This window comes from Lissotriton helveticus, chromosome 9 (assembly GCF_964261635.1).
Source record: "Lissotriton helveticus chromosome 9, aLisHel1.1, whole genome shotgun sequence".
Taxonomy (NCBI): domain Eukaryota; kingdom Metazoa; phylum Chordata; class Amphibia; order Caudata; family Salamandridae; genus Lissotriton; species Lissotriton helveticus.
The window spans coordinates 42,624,224-42,646,851 of record NC_136070.1 but is presented as its reverse complement, the minus strand read 5'-3'; the positions used below and the strand labels follow the sequence as shown (position 1 = coordinate 42,646,851).

Below are 22,628 nucleotides of genomic sequence, written 5' to 3'. Positions count from 1 at the left end.
AATACTGATAAGATTATTCAACATGCATAGATAGCATCCACAGACGAAAAGGAATTCCAAGGTGGGAATGGCTATTTAATAGCTATTTATTTGAATCAATTTTAACATAGCAAACGTGAGACTTAATACACAATAGAAAAATTGCGGACGCAAAGTTAGAGGATAAGATACAATAAAAATACTATCGCCACAGAACTCATGCATATCACAGTCATACCACTCACATTCACATCCAAACGTACAAATGGAAAAATATACAAGTGATTGCCCACTACAGGTGAGGCTAATACCCCATAGGGGAAATCAAAAGAGGTCTTCTCTAATTGAAACAAAGGTGTTTTTCAGTTATTAACCACTAGATTTGTTTTAGTCACAGTCAGGGTTATTCAAACAACACATATTGAGTGTAAGTAATAAACCAAATATTCGAGTGTGGAATCAATAAGCACAAGAACACACAAAGGAGCAGACCAAGAAAGGCAGGCCTACGCGTTTCGAAACCCTGTAGCTCAAAAGGGGATTCTCCTCAGGGCCAGGATGCATTCTGAAAAGTAGAAAAGGACAGGAACTAAATACCAATACAAAGTCTAAAATTCAAGGACACTGCAAAGCACTACTACACCACCAAAAAATGTCACTTACCCTCATAAGTAGGTGCAAGAATGGAGACTCCTGAAAGAGTGAGGAAATAAAATGAAACTAAATAAAACTGCCAAGTATTAGTAAAAGGTGGGGTTAGTGACTTATGTAAAGAGGCCAATTTAATGTAAAAGGGCATTGGGTTACCTTGAACTGCATGTGGTGAAGCCAGTTGTGGAAGGGTAGGGATTGAATCCGATACGCGGAATCTGCGTGTAACATAAAGCGATTAGGTATAAGTGGCCAATCCTTAGTGTGGAACATGAAAACATGCCTAATAAAACTACGAAGCGTTCTTACCCGTGTCTGGAAAACACATTCGATGAACAGGGGCAAGACGGGCGCTGTGAAGGATTGCAGCGTAAGCAACTAGAAACGTAATATGCCCGCTCTGGAAATGAAATATAAATAGCTGTTAGGCTTCAATGGGGCAAAGGGGGAATGGTGCCATAATACAATCGCACTAAGCGTTATATCTAGGCCACAGGCTGAAGTCAGAGAATGTGTAAAAACACTACTCCCTCGCGCATGCGTGATGGCAGTGAGCTCATCTGAAGAGGAATAGAAGCGGGTGTGGGGCTATCGAATTCAATACATGAAATAAGGCTAATGGAATCTTCAAGTCATGTTAGGGCCTCAAATAAATAGCTATTAAACAGCCATTCCCACATTGGAATTCATTTTCTTCTGTGGATGCTATCTATGCATGTTAAATAATCTTATCAGTATTGGCATCTTCTTTTGTTTGTTTTGATGATAGGCTCAGCCTTACTGATTAGAGCCAGCCCTTGTTTGTTAACACTAAAACGTATACCAGCAGGCCTATATGAAAGGTTGGGTAAAGAATACATCAAGACATCCTGGGAATTACCTTAAACACACAGATGTTGGAGTGGGGGGAAAGAAGTGTTTCTTAGTGGCAATAATTGTGAAAACGCACTAAGGGGTTCTCTCCTATGTCAGGGTATAAACTTACACAGGCCTGCGATGGTTCCTCCAACAACTTATCCTACCACCTGCAAGGTTCACCAGCTGCAGTGATTGATCCAATTTTTAGGCAACTTTCTAAGTTACATTATGTTGAATGATCACAGCTGCTGTGGCATGTTGCCTATCTCGTAACTGTGTCAGCCAGGGTCACTTGCTGTATGCAAGTATTGTTTCCAAAAACCAAGAGACAGACCGGGAGTCGCCGTTATGGTCTTCACTGAACATCTCTTCTATACGAATTGATACTTTGAGCAGAATGAAAGCCATTCTTTTACAAAAAACTGTGCCATTGACCTCGGCCAAAGAAACCTATGATCTGCAAGTAGCAAGGACTTCTGTAGAGATACACACCCTATTAACTACAAACTGCCCTGTACATTTCTCAGAAATGTTAGGTCGTATCTTAAACATGTCTGATATGAGTGGTATTGTACATGTATTTAAGACAACTTTTTCGGCCCTGTTAGCACCTTTTGAAGCAGTCCTAGTAATTTTTCCAAACTTCGTGCACTCTGTGTTTGGCGGACTACCTCTCGTTTTGGGACTCGCAGCAGGGATACTATTTTTGCTCCTTTTGCTCCGATATGGCAAGCCAAATCACAAGCGATACCCAGATCAACGTGGAGAACACTCTTCTGGCGATGAAGTGTTGTGAGCGCATAGTCCAGATTTTGGGATTAACTTGTTTAAGAGAATTAAATACCACATGGTTCATGTCATTCAGACCAATCTGTCAAGATTGCATCTTACCTGTTCTAAGATGCCTGCTATGTGGAGAAGAATGTGTGTTAGACATCTGTCTCACACTCCCTTCAGTAATGCCAACGGATGTTGATGCTTTGCTGGACCCGGTAAAGACCCGTGCACAGTATTCTCCCCAGCGGCCACCAATTCTGATAACGGCATTCATTGAGATCTCACAGACGCAAAATGCTGACGGTGAGGTACGAGAGGAAAGCGGCACACAGGTACCATCCAATTCGAACATTGCTAACGAGACCAACGCTGACGGCGATGCTTCGCATCTTTGTGCAATTAATCTTCTTAACGAGATAATCCAACTTTCACCTACAATGGTAGACAAATTCTTTTCAGACTTAGACGGTTTGATGTTTTCTCAAAACAATAACACTGACTTTTGATTTGGCACACAGTGTTCTGAGAGACTCTGAATTCGACCTTCATTTTTCAAAACAAGTTTCTAACTTTGGAACTCTTTTTTTCTGTGATCAAGCTTTTGTTTTTCCAAATTTGTATTTATATTTTTTTAGCAAAAAGTAATCTGCTCATAGTAGAACTATTAATAGAGAACTAGAATTCGTTGAAAAACTTCCAAGAGGCAATATTTGACCTTGTCCACATTCAAACCAGTTTATATAACCTGCCATGGAATGGTCTCGACCTTTTCTTCTGTAATTAAGAGCAATTTCATAACTGTATTTACATGATTCATTCAGATAGCATTTTAAATTGTCATCTATATGCTTTGAATGAAACAATGCTTTAAATGCATACAGCGCAAATACTTTTTGTGTACAACCAGTACCAATGCATCTTTATGTATTTTGGGTGGGTTTTGACACATCATGTTTAGATGTGTTTGGAACTTAGTAATGTCGTACATAATAAAGTGGAGTGGGTGTTGTGTGGCGTTTAGGGCTCTGAGTGAATTTTCCCGATTCATGCCCTTATATAGGTACAATTCACATTGCCCTTATATAGGCACAGAAATTAATCCCTTATTTAGACATAGCCCATGCTGACCAAATACAGGCATGGCTACTTCCACCTGTACCAAACATCACAACGATTTCTGGGAAAATCGGCTTAAGCAGTTAGTTGAACTTCCCATTGCTTGAATATTGATTTGTCCAAGAACTTATGTACTTTGCAAAGAACAACTATTCCCTAGGGGTTCTTTCCTGACGTTATTATGTCCGAATTTACGTAAATCTATGGCATTCCTAAACACCTTCAAGATATAAATATACCTTCACTTGCTATGGCAAACTACGGTGGTTCGGAGCAGTTCGACTATCTAATTGCCCGACGCAGCTCGCTACAGCAAGTGCCGAAGGAAGCCGACTCTCCAGCTGACACACTGATCAAGAGGATGCTCTTCTCTCGCTGAGAATCCAGCTCCAGTGTTTCCAAGCTCCCCTTGCGGGGTGTTGGGAAATCGAGTCCTGAGACAGAGATACCAGACCTCCTTCATTCTAAATCAAGGCATGGAGCTAATTAGAACCTAGAGAAACCTTTGGTAGATTCTTGGCAAAAACAACTAAACCTATGCTACACAATATTTACTTCTTACTGCGTACCAGACTTAGGTTAGGTACATTGGGGTAGGCGTATTTAGAAGCATCAGTTGAGTATTTTAGTCAATGTTATTTATGCATGTATTTTTTTATGGCTTAGAAACCATACAATGCTTTTACAGTATTATTTTATGATACTATTGTCGCTGTACACATTATACTTTGCAGTCTGCTTAACGATTGTAGCAGTTCACTTCTCTTGTATGAGAAAGAAGACTGTTCAATAAACCTTTTTATTGAAAACGCCCGTCTCTCTATTTCTCTACAAACTCTGTGGGAACGAAGCATGCACGATTGACTGAGTAAAATACTTATCTATTGTTTCCGTGACTCTAGAGATATATTTCTTATTCTTGGGAAACAAAGTTGTCATATGTATGCGGTTGTCAGAAACTAATCCCTTCTTGTGAATTTTGAGAAAGTTTCTAGTGACCTCTGAGCTAGCTGGCACTCACTATTAAATTTAGCATATTCGATAGAGGCCTAGTCGACCTCAGTCAGTCCTACGTCTAATCTACAGGATATATTATTCCAATGCGCAAAGCCTGTTGGGAATATCTGAACTACACTACACTACCATTCAGGCAAATAAGCTTATCGGCCTTACAAAAGTTGAAAGAGCATCACTTGAGGGATGGTTTGAAGTACTCAGAGAAAGTTTGTCTTTCCTTGGAAGCAAAACAGGAATTGATTTGGTGGTTAAGGAATAAGGGGGCATGGAATGGGCATGCAATTTGTGGAGAAAATCAGATCTTGTTACACAATTGAATGCAAGCTTGGAAGGCTGGGGTGCAAGTTGTAGTTGGTTGAAACTGGTGGTCGTTGGACGGAGCAGGAAAAGAGCTTGCATAGAAATTGCTTGGAATTATTGGCAGGTTCTTTTGCTATAAGATGTTTTGCAGGGAAAAGTGTGAAATGTTCCATGATTTTAAGGACGGACAATGTATCAGCTATTCGTTATGTCAACAGAATGGGTGAACCTCGTTTAGTGGATGTTGCAAATCTTTTTGGGGAGTATTGTTTGGAGAGAGGCCGCGCTGTTCAGGCAGAACATATTCCGGGTTTGACGAATTCAGTCGCAGATTGGTACTCGAGGGACTTCAGGGATTCAAGTGATTGGATGTTGGACAGAGATGTATTCAGAAAGTTGAATTATTTGTGGGGTCCGTTTCAGATGGATCTATTTACAAGCAGGGTGAATCGTCAGGTGAAGAGATTTTTCAGTTGGCATCCGGATCTAAATGCAGAAGGGGTAAATGCGTTTTTTGCAGAATTGGAGGAGTCTTCATGCTTACGCATTTCCTACTTTTGCCATGATAAGCAGAGTCACAGGGATGATTTGCAAATGGAAGGAAACAGTGGTTGTTGTGACTCCGATGTGGTCCTCCCAAGCTTGATATCCGATCATGTTGGAGATGAGTGTGCATCTTCCAGTTTTGTTGCCACTTTTTCAAGGAATTCTTTGCGATCCATAATGGGAGGTTCACAGTCTTGTGGAGACAGGCCAGATTCAGTTAGTGGCTAAGTAGCTTTCAGGAAAGTTTGGAAAAAGCCAGGACTTTCTGAGGAAGCTTCAAGACTTATTGAGGAGTCATGGGCTCCAGTAACAAGGAAAGCTTATAGATTGGCAGGAGAAAGTGGAATAGCTGGTGTGTTGAGAGGGGTTTTGATTCCGTTTCAGCGGATATAGTTCAGGATTTGAATATTCTATCTGACTTATTTTCAAAATGTCTAGATTACAGGATGGTGAATTTGTATAGGTCTGCGATTTCCGCAGGTCATGTTTTGATTGGTGGTCTAACTGTTGGTCAAGATGTTTTGATTAGAAGATTGATGAGAAGTATTAGCATTGCAAAGCCACTTGGGACTAGGTATTCGGTACTTTGGGATGTGTCATGTGTCTTGTTGTACATGGATTCTTGGAATGAAAATTGTGGCTTAAATTTGAGGGATTTATCTTTAAAGTTGTCTACTTTGTTATGTTTGATTTCTTACCAGAGGGTGTCTGATGTTAAGGCTTTGCAGGTGTCTTTTAGATCTATTACTTATGAAGGGGTTTGTTTCAACATTAGAAAGTGGACTAAGTCAAATTTGTCTATGATTTTCTATCCTTATTTCAATGAGAAAAGTAAGATGTGTGTGGTTTGTTGTGTTAAAGAATATGAGAAGAGAACTTTGCATCTTCGGCCCCTGTGTGAAGATCAATTATTGATTTCTTATAGGCATCCACACAAAAATGTGTCCTCTCCCACGTTAGCTAGATGGGTGAAGGAAATGTTGGTTAAGTGTGGGGTGGATGTGAGAATGTTTGGTGCACATTCTGTGAGAGGTGCTGCAACTACTAAGGCATGTCTGATTGGGGGTAGACTTCAGAAGATCTTACGTTGTGCTGATTGGTCTTCTGATTCTGTGTTTAATGTTTTTATTTCAAGCCAATTGATAATGCTGCTTCTTGCAAGATTACTAAGCTTTAAAGTTGCATAATATTAGCCTCCAGTCTTGCCATAAAATGTAGATTTTCCACAGCCTTGATGGGCAAAAAATCTGGATTTTATTAAAGACACAGAGGCTAACATTATCCTGCCCAGTTTTATTTCCCAGCCCTGCTGTTGTTTTTTCTTTCCACAGCTGGTCAAGCGTGAGGAGATTTCAGGAATCTTCATCATTGTTGGATGCCTGGTGTTTATTTAAGACTCTTTGCATCTCTTTGAGATTTCATGTTTGATCTTTTACTTGTTCAATATGTTTGCAGGTTAATAAAGTAGGAAGTAGACTAGTTGCTGGTGGGTGTTATGCTTTTTTAAATGTTTTTGAGTGTTCTAAATTCTAGAAGCTTTGAATATCCTGCTGTGTGTGGTGCCAATAAAGGAATATTGCATAAGATTAGCCTCCATGTCTTTAATAAAATCCAGATTTTCTGCCCATCACGGCAGTGGAAAATCTACATTATCCACTACATGGACTACTTATATGGAAACGGATGCTGGCCATTAAACATAGCACACTTCAAGACTGCCCTTCCCCTCACTGGGGTAAGTCCCCTTTGTCATCCACCTTTTCAACATCAGTTCTCCCTCAAAGTATCTTAATGAGGAGGTCTCATTGTCTTTTTCCTATTTTGTTAGTTCCCGGCTGGGGTCCCATGTGAGTACCATTCCTATACCCTCACTTCCTTTGGGGTGCACCATTGTCACTTGGACAGCTTATTCTTTTCTCAGGTAGTTGTGTTATTGCCCACTAGCATATAATTCCAGCTTTTCAGCTGTTTTTGGACTACCCTGATTTATTCTAATGTATCATCATCCTACAGATGTCCCTGCATTGATATGTCCTGAAGAGACACCATACTGCTAACAGGGTTGAAACGCTGTCGACAGAACTGAAAGCGAACCATTTATCAATCTCTATTACCACATTAGAAGACTGTATTCATCTTGTACTAAATTAATGGTCGACTTTGTCATTATGGAAACAGTTTTTCTATGTCACAAAATGTCACACACTGTTATATAAGTTCCATGTTCACTTGGGGACACTACGCACCTATTTTTGAGTATAACTGTGAAGGTTTATGCATATAAACATTCTGAACTTACTAGTATCATGTTGTATATGGTCTTGTGTTGTACAGTGCTTTTCTCTCTTCCCAGATTAGCACTCTAGAATCCTGTGGGGTTCCTTGTTCTAGAGTTCCTATCTGCTCGGTTGGCAGTTGGAGCTCTGGCCAGACAGGGGATGGTCCTACCTTTCTGTACTGCAATAAAACTGGATTCTACAAGTATTCTACTTCCAGACCTCGTTCATACATACTACATTTGGCGACTTGGACGTGGATATCGTGTCTGGTCACAGCTTTATCCCTTTGCAGCAGAAGAAGTTACGGAGAGGTAGCGCTACCATAAACCCATGAACCCTGTGCAGCGAGCGAGGCGAAGCGGATTCCCAGCTGATCGTCACAGGAGTTGTCCTGTAAGGAGAGTGATCGCAGTCCCAAGAATTGACCCAGTGTCGTCGTAGAGAGGTATGGCGTTGGCCTAATGCTTCTAAGGCCTTACGACGACATTATCATGACTGTGGCGTAGACAACGTTCTACTGGTAGCGTAACTACCGAAGAGAGGCGTCTGTATCCTAGCAACCACCACGACACAACAGTGGAACGCAGCGTCAGACTACGCAGCAGTCTTAGTCCTCACGCTTTGACGCAGGACGTAGTCGGCCATTTTGTGGGACCGAAACACTACCTGTCAGAGTCGCGTAGGAGACGCGACTCACCCAAGTCTCCGTGACATTGAAGCATCAACTGTTAGGGTCGCGTAGGAGACGCGACCCAAGTCCCTGTCAACATCGAAGCATCGGTGTTTAGAGTCGCACAAGAGACGCGACTCATACATATCTTCCTGACTACCCTGAAAGTGAATCATATATGCGGTAAGCGTTTGTGTCAAGATCTATTAATATCTGAGTACTCATTATAAGTGTTAATCATTATTGGAGAGCTTTCACATCGCGGTGCAGCTAAAGAAGGGGTGCGCTTCACATCTTTACTTACCTGACTCTTGTTAGTGTGCTATACTGCTAGCATGGCACAAGCAGTCAATGTTGCTCTTCCTCCTCAATTTTTGGCTGAGCCAGGGAATCCATCTATGGCATGGGAGGATTGGATTGTGATGTTCTACAATTACATAGAAGCCTTAGATGGAGAAGATTTCTCACCGAAGAGAAAGAAAGCCCTGCTAATGACAACATTAGGAAAGGAGGGGCAACGTGTATTTAAATTCTTGCCACAAGCCCTATCTTCAGGATCAACGTCACAAGTAGATGAATTCAAGGAAGCTATAACGAGACTGGAGACTAGGTTTAGGAAAGAAGAAAACCTTGTCTTACAGAGATATAAATTTTATAAAAACAAGCAGTTGGAGGGTGAAAGCATCGACGACTTCGTTGCGCGTTTACACGAACTTTCTGTGAAGTGCAACTTTGGTCAGATGGCTGATGAATTAATCAGAGAGCAACTTATTGTCCAAGCGAACAATAGGAAGGTCCAAGAACGGTTGTGGGCGGCAAAGAATCCAACGTTAAAAGTAGCTATTGATTTGGCCAAAGTTGTGGAAGAAAGCGAAAAATGTATGAAGGAGTTGCAGAAGAGTGGACTAGAACCAAGAATCACAGAAGTCTCCAATAAAACAGTGAACAGTGATAATAGTGACGAAGAAGCGGCAGCTATTGCCATTGTTAAGAAAAAAGGTTATATTCTCCAGAAAAAGAATGTACAGCCTAACAACAAGAACAGCTCTAAAATGTGCATGAAGTGTGGGAGCTATTCACATACTTCTGATGCTAAATTCTGTTTTGCAAACAATAAGGAGTGTTTACGATGTGGGAAAATGGGGCATTTCGCCAAAATGTGTAGAAATAGAAACAGTACGAAAGTGACAGTGGTCAGTGAGTTTGGTGAACTGAAACGTGATGTGAATAAGATTTTAATGTTATGTGACTCCATTTGTTCTTGTGAGGAGCGTAGAGGTAGAATCTTAAAGGCAGATTTTACCATTGATGGGAAGTCCACAAAATTGATGGTTGACACGGGTTCAAAATGGACCATTATCCCTATATCCCTGATGAGGAGTGTGTGGGGTGAAAGGATCTTAAAAGAGTGTGACATCTTTCCGTCTGGATATCAAGGTGAAAAGATTGATCTCTTGGGCTATTTTGATGGTAAAATTTAATTCAGGAATAGGTCAGCGGTGGGTAAAGTGTATATATCTACTGATGGGCCAGCTATTCTAGGACGCTACCAGCAATACGACCTACACATAGTAGTCAATCCTAGGGCTGATGATCCTGTCTCAATTGTTGACAGCTCTTCGTTGAATGAGATTCTGGAAAGTTTCAAAAATGTCTTTAGGGATCAACTAGGAGAACTGGTAGGATACTCTCACCATATAATAATTAAGGAAGGTAGTACTCCTGTCCAACACAAGGTAAGACGAGTTCCTTTTGCCTTACGGAAGGAAGTTAAAGCCACGTTGGAAGAAATGCTCCAAGGAGGCATCATCGAGCCCGTTGAAGCGTCTCCGTGGGTTTCACCTGTTGTAATTTCTCAAAAACCTGACAATAAGATTAGGTTTTGTGTAGACCTGCGTTCGCTGAACAAATGTGTAGTGGCTGATGTGTTTCCGCTACCAAATATTAGTGAGCTGGTGTCAACACTTAAGGGAGCCAAGTTTTTTAGTAAGCTAGATCTAAAGCATGCCTACCATCAAATCTGTCTGGATGATGTTTCGAAGCACTTGACTGCTTTCATTACTAGTGAAGGAACCTTCCAATTCACGCGTTTACCGTTTGGCCTTGTCTCTGCGGCCAGCGTGTTTCAGAGATTGGTCTCAGAAGTCTTTAAAGGTCTAGACAAAGTTTTGTATTTTCAAGACAATATCTTGATATACGGAGACTCACTTGAGGAACATAACAGGATCCTGCAGAGTGTGTTACGAAGGGTGGATGATGCTGGGCTCACTTTGAGGAAAGAGAAGTGTGCGTTCCTTTTGAAAGAAATTGAATACTTAGGATTTTCCTTGTCTGAAGAGGGCATAAAACCTAAGAAGAACCTATTAGAGGCCATCGAGTTAGCTCCCTCACCTGTTGATAAAGATCAACTTCGGTCCTTTATGGGCTTAATCGAATTTTATTCGAAATTTGTAAGGGATTTTTCATCCAAAACCACACCCCTGAGATGTTTGTTGAAAAAGAGTGTCAAATTTAATTGGACCACTGAACATGAATCGTGCGTTAGACTATTAAAAAAGGAACTTAAATCTGCTGGTGTGCTGACCCCTTTTGACACAGGTCATTCCTCAGTCTTGATGGTTGATGCTAGTGGGGTGGGGCTTGGTGCAGTGCTTTTGCAGAAGCATGGGGGAGAGGAGAAGACCATCGCTTTTGCTTCCAGGCCTCCCACCGCTTCTGAATCCAATTACTCAGTCATAGAGCGTGAGGCCCTTGCAGCTGTCTGGGGCACAAACTATTTTAGAACCTATTTATGGGGCTACAAATTTGTTTTGCGCACAGACCATAAACCACTTGTCAACGTCTTGGCCCCGGGTGGCGCTGGGAAGGGGTCTCCCAGGTTGGCGAGGCTGGCTTCTCGCTTACAAGATTATCAATATGACGTTGAGTTTGTTTACGGTTGGAGGAACATCCAGGCGGATTGTTTATCCCGACTTCCAGCACACTCTGGAGAGTGTAACAATGTTTTGGATGATTTTGCTGTGACAGCAGTAGTGGAGGATGTGTTGTTTTTGGGAGGTAGTTCTTTTTCTCGCGATGACTGGGTGAGGAGTATGGAAGAGGATCAAGTTCTAAAGTCTGTTATTGACCTTGTCTCTAAAGGGGCAAGAAGAGAAAGCACTGTTATGCCTGAGATTAGACCTTTTTTGAGAATCTTGGACGAACTTTCCCTGGAAGAGGAGAATGTGTTGATGCGAGGTGATCGCTTCATCCCTCCTAGTTCTTTGCGGGGTAGAATCCTCAGTTTGGCTCACGAAGGCCATCTGGGTCAAACCCTCACTCAGCGTCGTGTTAAGGAGAACTTCTGGTGGCCGACAGTTGACAATGATGCTGTGGATTGTGTGGTGAAGTGTGATTATTGCAAGGAGGGAGAGAAACGTTTAGAGGTTGTGGGGTCACACTCGCCACAAAAAATTGGGTTTGGGAACTTACCTTGGCACAGCATCTGTCTAGATTTCATAGGCCCTATGAATGAGTTACCCGTGAATCAACGGTTTGCCATTGTGGTGATTGATTGTTTCTCAAAATGGCTCTGTGTGCAATTTGTGAAAGAGATTGACACTGACACTACTATTGCCTTTTTGAAGGGTGTCTTCTTGAATGAAGGATATCCATCTGTTCTCATCTCTGATAATGGCACTCTGTTGACGTCACTGAAGATGGCTTCATTTATACGTGAGTGTGGCATCAAACATCAGAGGACAAGCCTGTACAACCCGCAGGGGAACGGTATCTGCGAGAGAGTGAATCGTCTGGTGAAGGGGGTGATTCAAATGTTTGTGCAAAGTGGCTGTTTTTCGCATGAACGGGTGCAAGAACTTGTGTGGGCCTACCGATCAACACCTCATAAAAGTGGAGAGAAATCTCCTTTTGAATTGATGCGGGGACGCACACCAGTCTCAAAGTTGACTCCTGCATGGTTGAGGTGTTCGGGAGGGGAGGCCCCACCCCCTAATGATAATTCCCTACCCATCGTAGTGGGTGACCTGGTCAAAGTAAAACCAGGTAGGTTTTCTAAGGGTCTTAGCAAGTATAGGGGTCCCTTTAGAGTCAAGAAAGCTTCTCCACATTTTGTTGTTTTGGAAAACGGGGAAACTTGGAACTATAGGAGGGTGGCTCTGTTTCAAAGGAAGGGGGATGGTTCTTCTGATCGTTCAGAGAGTGGTAGTCCTGGGGGCTGTAATGGTTATTTGTTAACTCCTGATGGTGGGTCATGTTTCCCTTCTCTTTCTATTGGACGGGGGGAGGTGGGTAGTGGTGATGCTCCCACTTCCATGTCCGTACATGATGGTGCCCTGAGTGACTCAGTTCCTACTTCTTCTTCTTTGTCCCTCTCTGGGGAGGCCACACTAAGGAGTTCTCGCCCTCGACGCCCACCCACTTACCTAGATGACTATATACATTAATCTTACACATTGTTTCACAGTGTTAACTATTTCTGCCTTCTTTTATTTGTTAAGGGGGGTAGATATGTTGTACAGTGCTTTTCTCTCTTCCCAGATTAGCACTCTAGAATCCTGTGGGGTTCCTTGTTCTAGAGTTCCTATCTGCTCGGTTGGCAGTTGGAGCTCTGGCCAGACAGGGGATGGTCCTACCTTTCTGTACTGCAATAAAACTGGATTCTACAAGTATTCTACTTCCAGACCTCGTTCATACATACTACATCTTGCTTCCTTTTTCGACATCCCTTTACCTCTATTTATTGCCATTGTGCATTTCAGTACTGTGTATTGTTTACATTTTTTCCAGAGGAACCACTTTTTACCTCACTTCGGTCTGTTATGTCTTTGGCGGCTGCCACCTCCTCACCTACTACAGGGATGTGGAATATTTTATTGTATACTCACTTCTCTTACCTCCCTCCTCTATGTGCATGTCTCTTTGCCTTCTCAGACCTTGTGCGTTTCTCTGCCTTGGCTAGCATTTAATGGATCTTTATTTTTCTTCACTGTGTTTAATGTCCAGCAGAAAACGAATACCGCAAATAAAATGAATCCAGGTCCCATCGCGTATCAACACTGCATTCAGTTCTGTAGCTGTCTGCTATCTCCATCCCTTGCCCTTCAATAATGTGTTTTTGCTTTTCTGGAGTTGAGAACATGAATCATGTTTAAAAATACATGCACAAGTGAATTACGTTTTTATTTGAGTGGGGGCAGCCTTTTTCTAGAGGTCTGATTTCTGAGACTGTGTAAAGTAAAGTTTTTTAAAGTGTAGCCAATATACCTGGCGGCACATCCCAGAATTAACCTCTGCCCTTGCATAGATTGAATATTGCTCTTTTAAACTCTGCGCTGGTGTATGGATGCATTTATGTCTGAAATTTGAGTCTCTGGGCCAATGAAACAGGTTGACTTTCCTACCTCTGAAGGTTCTACGACCCAATTAATAGAAATCTTCAATGGGATAACGTGACCGTGGCAAACACAGCTTCCCTTCCCTGCGCTGCATGACTGATATTGATGCTAACCATCATGTATCCAACATGTAACCATTCAGTATGTAGGTAGAGAAGCAAGGCCTTATTATATGGAATACATTTCAGCCTATAAGAGTTACAAGCTTTTCCAAAACATGTGATGGCTATTTCTAAAGACAATGTGTATACTTTCCCAGATATTATTTACATTCCAGCCTTGTCTTGGCAGGGCCTACATTTTTATGTGAAATTTCAAAGTAAATAGTGACCTCCTTCCTTTTGTTTGTGAACGCAAATGCTTAAGCATTTAGCCGCGTACGTTTTAGGGCTGTTAAGAAATGTAGGCACAATTTAGATCCTAATCTGTGGCAGCATTTGGGCAAGAAGGCTATTGACATGTACAGTTCCATTTCACAAGCCAAATGATGAAAGACATGCACACGTTCTCCATCTGCTTCATGTCGCTGGGTCACACTGTCACTGATTAACTCTTTGAGTCTGTCTTACATCACATGTTCTCAATAGCAAACTACTAGATTGTAGCTGTTCCACCCTTTAATGGCAGCTTATTCAGTAGTCGAAATTTGTTCGGAAACATATTTTCAAAGGGAAATTCCTTCTAAGGATAATCAAGGGCCTTTCCAAATGCTGCACTCAAGGAATGCAAAATACCTTATTTATTTATTCATCTAAATAGATGGATGATCGTTTTAATTTTCTGCAGTTCTGTGAAGTGCAACAAACGAATTGAAAGGTGGCCATCAGACAAGATGCTCTTTTCCAGGCTCTTTCTAACATGACATATCCTATAATTGTATCTCCTTTGAAAGGTCATCCATGCCTTAGAATAATTTAGAATAACTACATACCACTTCGCAACACAAAATACCATTAAACATAATTACAATCCATAACACACAATCCCACTTCACATAATTCTAGTACACTCAATGCCACATGATTACTATCCACATAATTCCACAACGCCCCAAACCACTTAATTCCAACACAGAAATCCCCTCCACACCGCACAATTCCATGCCACACAATTCCACAACTAACTATTCCAATCCATCCCCCTTAATTCCACTACACACCACTTTCATACACTCTGCAACACATGTGTGAAAGACATTCCAATTTACAATGCCAATCGCTATAACTCAAAGAAATGCGAGACCGATTGCATTTCCAATACTTGTTTGACTCTGGCAATAACACTACATGCTCTGGCTCCTTGTTCCCTCTCCTGCATCCTAATCCTAGCCATGTACGAATCATCACAGATATGTGCTGTTCCGGAGAGATTGTGAGGAGCACACCAAACAAGTATCAGTGATAAATAGTATCAATTAAAATGCAGATAAGCTGTCAACAATTGCAAAGTAGACCAGAAGGTCCCATTTATTACAATTATTCATTAACATATACTTCAGATCCTTATCATAAGAGACTAGCAGTACAAGATCACAAGCGAATGTGATTTGGGTATCGAAAACAGCTGTGATTGGTACTGAGACAGCAATTTGTTATATTGTACATACGTTTTATGATTTCGTCAATACCAACGCTTATGGAATAATATTGTACTGCATCTCTTTGTGAATGTGACACAGGAGAAAGCTCTGACTATAATTGTAATACATAGGACCGTCTAGTCTACTTTTAAATGTTTTGGCCACTTATCTGCAAACTCATTGATACTATTGAACGCTGATACTTTTTTGGGTGTTTTCCGCACAATCTCTCAGCATTCCGAGTGAGGTCATTTCCATCACTCAAGCTGCACCTTCTTGGTTGCAAGGTGCTGACTGATAAAGCACCCACTTAGATTTACACTTGCCTTACTTACATGCCTTTTGGATTTACAAAGAGCCGCACCTTATTTGAGGATTTGCGATTAATCATATCCACTGCTACCTCTCTAAAGTGGGTATGCGCTGTTCCTCTTCTGGTTGTCTGAAAATCTGTCATTATCTATGACTATCAGCCACATGGTTACAATGGTTTGTCTGTCACAACAGACTGTCAAGACGAAATCAAACTGAAGACTTGATAAAAAGCTGGTCCACTGTGATGCTTTCGATGGGTGAAACAGTATTCTGCAATTTCCTCTAGGCAGACACATCAATGAGCAGTAATTTCTATAGACTTTAAAACAATCAACACACATCAAAATGACAGTAACCTTTACACCCCATACCAGTAGTTGACATTTAGATAAACTGAGTTGGATTTAGATTAGCATTTTTTCTTTCTATATCAATTGCTGATTCAGATCCTGTTTGCCTCTTAGAGAGCGGCCATCCTATCCTGCCCCATAGCTTACACTCAAAGAGCCACCAGTAATATGTCACCCCCACTGTGCACTATCTAGTAACACTGTTTGAATCCAGACCGCCATCTCTTCCTTCCATTACAATTGTAGCATAGTTAAGCACTACCACTGTACAGTCAGCACATGAATGTGTGGCAGAAAGTAGTAGAGACAACAGTGGGGCAGTAGACTAATAGCAGGCAGCCTCGGATGTATGACATTACAACGCATGCTTTTACCACGCATGCCTTTACAACGCATGCCTTTACAACGCATAGTGCTTTGGGGCGCTGGATAGTGAATAGTTTAATTTACTATTCCAACTCCAGTCCCCGTGGATAGTAGGGAAGGTGTTGGATAGTAAATTAAACCTATTCCCTATCCTAGAGCGCCCCCCCAGCGCAATGCGTTGTAATGGTTTGCGTTGTAAAAGTTGCATCGTAAAGGCACTGCGTGGTAAAAGTTGCGTTGTAAAGGATGTTTCCCGGCAGCCTCAGTGCAAGCGTTTCTACGTCTCACTTACAAACGGCTGTAGCTATTAGAGACCTCACGTTACCAATACATTAAAATATATGAGTTTCCACTAGTTGGATAGGGTGTCTTAAAGCCAGGGATTTACGTACAAAGTAACTTAGGTTTAAATAATCCTGTGTAGTCTCTCTATTGTTCTGCTCCTCTCCAATTGCTGTCTATGTGCTCCCCTTCAAAGCTCCAAGTGCGGGATGTGGCCCCGATGCTGCCTGGTACTACCCACTGGGACCACCCATGGGGTCGGCTTTGCAAATAGTTAATGAATTGCAAAAAAAAAAAAAATGCAATCGGTGGGGGCCTGTAACAAAGGCAAAAAGGCAAGGCCTATTGGCTTTGCCAACGCGGGTAAAAAAAGTACTGTAGGGAAATGGCAAAGGGAGAAGAGACAAAGCAAAGAGGAATAAAGGTTGGAGGCCTGTCACAAAAAATGTGTCCTTATCAAATGAACAAGGAAATATGGATTCTGGGAATGATGTGAGGGCGTTAGGGTGGCGCCAGGCCTCCGCCTTGTTGGGGGGAAAAAACTGAAAACTGAAAAGTCCGAACCACAAAGTTGAACTGTATGTGTACACGCACTGGCATAGGAAGGGCTGTGATGCAAACTAAAGGAGCCAATGTTTAAGGTGTGTTTAACCCTTTTGGTGAATCAAGATAGCAGAGGTTTTATTCGGATGTAGGATCAAGAAGGCCATAAAAGTACACAAGTGCTATGTACATACTGCAGGGTTGAAGCAAAGCTCCACATCCAACTCTCCATTTCCACCTGTTACTAACCCCACTACCCTTATTTTGTATTTAAAAAATATATTTGTTCATGGGTGTGAAATATAATTCGAATAAATCATCTTCAGAGGAACCAGTTCAGTTTGGCCGCTATTGCGGTTCTCTGTATTTACAAGTATGGGCTGGACCAGAAATAAAACGTTGTTCTAAACTATGGGGGTATCACGCACCTCTGACGCGGTAGGTAGGCCTTGCCCACAGGGCTCGTTTCTGGGGCGATAGTAGCGTTAGGAAGCCCGGTCTGGGCCTCCCTCCTGCTGCCGCTGCCCCGGGTGCCCGAGCCGCCGGCTCTCACTTGGCTCTGCGTGCCTGAGGGGCCCCTCTCGCCCGCCTCTCAGTGCTGCGGCCTTTCTCGAACCTGCCGCCGCCGTGCTTCCTCCTCATGCTGCGCGCCCCCTGTCACAGGTGACGTAGTTTACGCCTGCGCCAGGCTCGCGAGGAGCGCCCGCGGTTTTAGCGCTGGGGAGGATCTCGAACGGTCTTCTGCGCGTGCTGCCCAACAGTCATAACGTTAACGGCTAACGAACGAGGTAGCACGTGCTCTGCCAGGCACTGCGCATGCGCGCTCCTCGTAACGGCCCTGGAGCTCAAACTTCATACAGTGGTGTGATACAGGAAGCGTTCATTTATCATCTGGTGCCCAGTTAAGAAGCAGTATTATGAGCAAAGCAAGGCACCCCTGAAAGTTGACTCTGGCAGGGGAAAGAGGAAATATCTCCATTTCAAAAAAGAAGACGGAGGAAGGAGAAAATCGAGAGGAAAAGGACTGGATTTTGAAGGTCTCAGGGTAGATAAAGAGGGAATGTTGGTTTGACAGAGTTATTATTGTGGAAGATTCGTATTCTCTTGTTTCTATGGTGACGTGAAATATTCTTTTTGGAGTTGCTAAGTAGAGTGACTGTGAAAGAGATGCATTAGCAAAGGCGAACAATAGCCTAGATGTCCTTTAAAATGATCATTCCAGTTTGAGGAGAGGGCATCTACTTGGGAACAATAAGCATTTGCGGCTGGCATGGCATGTGTTCTTAAAATAGATGTTAGAATAGAACATGCTGTTTATCATTCTTTTCTGTTCATTTACTTCTGACCCATTAGCTATCCCAGCATTGATGATGCATATAATGAACTCCACAAACTGAATTACCTCTAGGTGCTTTAATAATTACTTATAGTCCAACTCTTTTTATTGCCCTTGGAAGCAGGGCTGGCCTTTGGTCCAACAGCATCTAAGGTAACAAAGCTTAATATATTTTATGAGCCTGAACTCTGACCCTCCTAACCTTCATCCCTCACATGGCCCTTGCGTTTGGCATAATGCTGTTGTGTTTTTTTCATGCTATGATTCCACTTCTGGTCATTATAAAGCTCCACAAATCACTTCAACGTTAGCTCTGATCATCCTGTTTTTTCCCAGAGAATAAACTCCACTAGAATCTGACCTGCTATTCAGTAGTGCTGTTTTAGGACTAAAACAATCTAAGACTTTTATCTCATTCGAATGGTCTAACGCAATTTTTTCAGGTTGAAACAATTCATATCAATGAAACATTTTCCATGTCTTCTCAAAAGATACAGTGTGTTATAACAAATCTAATCAATTTTTAACATAGACTAAATGACAGCACAAACATTATGAAAACAAACTTGTAAACCAGTCTTGGGTATTCATACCAGAACAACCACTTGTGTCAAAATTAATACATCATGGTTCACAACAGACTACGGTGGCTGTTAAACTACTGGGCATACATTTAGGTGTCTAGCTGGCAAAGAAAATTCGAAACATAATGCTCAGCATAGACATTAATCACTTAAACAACCCAGTAGGGGTTAAACGCCATTTTTTGCAGAGGACACAATTGTCTTTAAAAAAACACTTATTTTTCATCTAAGTTTTGACCTTTTTTGTATCTGACAAGGCCTCTTTAAATTCTGGGTACTCTAAACACCATTGACAGGGGATTCATCTTTAGAGTCTCACCTTCATGTTACCCATCTGAGCAGATTTTGTTCACACTGGTAACAAATGTGAGGAGCTACCACCTCTTTCTTTGGGGCTGGTATACTTCTAAAGTATACCCAACTTGGTAGAGCTACATTGCATTGAATGGAAAGAACCATGAACTCTTAACGCTACTGTTAGAAATGGGATTTCTGGTTGACTGAGGCTTGCGCCAAAGCCAGGCAGAAACCACCACTCTAATTAGGGCAAGGAAGTTACACTCCTCCAAAGATAACCCCTGCTCACCCCCTTGGCAACGTGACACGAGCAGTAAGGCTGATCCCCGGGGCAATGTAAGTTAAGTATTTGCGCACGCACCCACCAGCAACAACATCCCAGGCCCCCCACAAAAGGAACTCCACACAAGGTTATATAACAATAGCCTTTGTATTATCAGAACACATCAGAATCATAATCACAGGATCTACATTGTGCCAACTGGCACGGGCAATATTTATTATTATTATTATTATTATTATGCGTTCTTATATAGCGCTCGATTACCCGTAGGCATCTCGGCGCTTGCCTTGGGAACCCGTCCTGGCTTCCCCAAGGTGAAAGCCAGGCATCCCGCCGCGGGGGGGCCGTAGTGGAGATTAAGCAGGCTAATGCCCAGAGCTGCAGAGTGTGAACCCGTGATTTGAGTAGGCACCGAAGCGAGAATTATCGAGTCCGTGGATATTTGGGCTCAAGACCCTGCCGCGTCGGGAATTGAACCCTGGTCCCGGGTCTGACCTCTGCTTCAGGGTCTGCCTCCTCTAACCAGTGAGCCACACTTTTACAAGGGATTATGTACATGGGACAGGGCCACATGGGCCACCGTCAGGAATAAGCACTTTTAGTACTAGCCGTTGGTAGAATTAGCACTTTGTAGGAGTAACACTTTTAGAACATGGAACATATAATAACTGGCGGTGGGTACGGACCGTGCCTTCCATTTAGGTGGCGAGGGACAATGCGAGTGACCTCCACGGCAGACCGGAGCGGGCGGGAGGCGACCGGTACGCTACAAGCGTGCGGGCATTTTTCGCCTCCCAAAGGGGGCTCCGGGCTTTTTCTTAGGCTGGGACGACCAAAGTGTGCGACTCAGAGGAGGAGGGGGGCAGGGTGCGGGCGGCCCAGAGAAGCAGACGCGGCTCAGCGGAGAGCGGCGCGGCTCGAGGCATTTAGGGCGGCCAGGCACGGGCTGCAAAGGGAGGCAGGGTGCGGGCGGCCCAGCGAAGCGGACGCGGCTCAGAGGAGAGTGGCGTGGCTCGAGGCATTTAGGGCGGCTAGGCACGGGCTGCAAAGGGGGGGGCGAGCGAGGCACACTTCAGGCGGGGCTCCAGCTGCACCTGGGGGTCAGACAAGTCCCAGCAACTTGGCAGGGAAGGCACAATAGAGTCCACTGGTCCTGGGACTCTGGTCAGGGGGCGAGCTCAGTATCAAGCCCTTGGAGATAGTTTTAAGCACAAAAAATAGCAAATATAGCACACAACCAGTAACCACTGGTAAGAGGTAAGTACCACCTACGCAATCCTAAACACCATAGGCAAACATCACGCAGGGAACCATGAACACACTAGTATAACGCATACTAGATAAAACAACCTGCTAAGCATAAACATATGTCTAGAGGGATCAGAACAGGGTGCGCAAAACATTCTACACACAGTACATTTCCTAGCACCCTAACAAGCACATAAATCACATTTAGCGCAGAAATCACCTTTAGCACATAACTCACATCAAAGTCCAGGCTGCGCCACTGCGCCAATACCTAAACGTGGCAGCTGCCCACTACTTGCTGGGCAGCTGAGGACAGGGATAGAACAGGGCCTAAACGCTGCAGCTGGCACTAAGTGCTGCGCAGCTGGGGAAGGCCAAAGTAGGGCAAAGGAGTGCGATTCACTCCTGAGTCCCAAGTACATGTCCCTAAAAAGAAAACCTAAACGGTGCAGCTGCCCACTACTTGCTGGGCAGCTGTAGGATCAAACCTGCGGCCTGGGCACTCACTGTCCCGTAGAACAAATGTGGCCAAATGTTAGAGCCAAGGGGCTCTAGAAATAAAGCATGCCCCTAGGAGCACTCTGGCGCTAGAACAAGAACTGTGCGCCACCTAGGGAAAGAACTGCCCCCCAAATACTGTAACATCTATAGGGGGAGACCCGGGCCTCTCTGGCCCCTCATGGGCTCTTTGAACCGATTACTGCCCCCATCGTTGGAGCCACCTAGGCTCTAGAAATAAACATGCCCGAGCGCGGTGGAGCCCGCGGGGGCTCTGGGACAATTGCTGGGGGGCGGCTGAGCCATCTGGCTCTGGAATCAACTGTGGGGCCACGATGGAGCCATCTGGGCGCAGGGAACGTGGGAGCGGCCCGCTGCCAGTCGGGGCCGCTCGGCAACTCGACACCGCAATGGTGCCGCGGAAGTGAAGGGGGTTCCGGACCCCTCGGGGCCCTTGCAGCCATTAGCGCCACACTGTTGGAGTCCCGCCCGAGCTCGGTGAATCGGTGGGGCGGCCCACTGCCATCCGGGGCCGCCCTAGCTCTGTGTTTCCCGGGGGAGCGCCCTCTGAGCACCCAGGGCCGCTCTCGACTCGGGGCCCTTGCTGGTGCTACCTCTGTCGCCTCCCCCCGGAGCCCTACTCACCGGGTGATTCTCTGACGCGGGGGAACTCCTCCGGTCGGCGGTGGGGTCAGGGATCTCTCTCCGTGCGAGAGCCCCGCCATCCTCTTCACCCGGGCACTTCTTCCAGGGAGCCGGCGAGGCTCCTTGGCAATTCCGGGGCCCCCTCCTGCTCATGGGAGCCCCGCGGCATTCAGCAGTTCTCCCCTGGCAGCCAATACTAGCGCGGCAGCGGGCGGGACTTCCTGGAAGCAAGCGGAAGTCCCACCCCGCTCCAGGCGCCCAGCCGCCTGACTTCCGGTTTCCGCGGCGGTGGCACCGGCATCACTTTCGGTGGGAAATAATATGGGGTAGGCACCCTTGAAATATAAAATAAACGTAGAAACTGGGTGGGCACCCGTTAAGGTGCATCTGAAGAGGGGTGGCACCCTTAAATAAAAAAAAAATAACTGCGGCCATAATCGGGGTAGGCACCCGAGTTTAAAAATACAAAGGCGGGCATAATGCAGGGTAGGCTCCTGCCGTTGGAGAGCGAAAATAAGCGGGGTGGGCACCCGTGCTGCCATCAATAAAGACAACCATGAGGGGTAGGCTCCCTCAGCAACAGGGCAATTTGAAATAAAGCGCTTCCCAGGCGCTAGGGGCGTGGTAGTCACAAGCCCCCCAAAGAAGGACTCCTAAAGACAGAACAGGGTCCCATGAACAAGCTGGCAACTCAGGACAAGGCTTTCAGGGCC

At 44.1% G+C, this 22,628-nt stretch overlaps 1 protein-coding gene and 1 long non-coding RNA gene across 2 annotated transcripts in view; one reads left to right on the top strand and one right to left on the bottom strand.

Annotated features, from left to right (window-relative positions):
* NOVA1 (NOVA alternative splicing regulator 1) overlaps nt 1-17,706 on the bottom strand; it is a 635,377-nt gene extending 617,671 nt beyond the window's left edge. Inside the window, exon 1 of the mRNA XM_078659424.1 lies at nt 17,453-17,706. The gene's annotated coding sequence lies outside the window, so the exon portion shown is untranslated. The remainder of the gene's footprint in view (nt 1-17,452) is intronic.
* Nucleotides 17,707-17,938: 232 nt separating this feature from the next.
* The window catches only part of LOC144782609 (uncharacterized), a 35,564-nt gene continuing 30,874 nt past the window's right edge, over nt 17,939-22,628 (top strand). The window contains exon 1 of the long non-coding RNA XR_013601175.1: nt 17,939-18,069. This is a non-coding gene — a long non-coding RNA (uncharacterized LOC144782609). The remainder of the gene's footprint in view (nt 18,070-22,628) is intronic.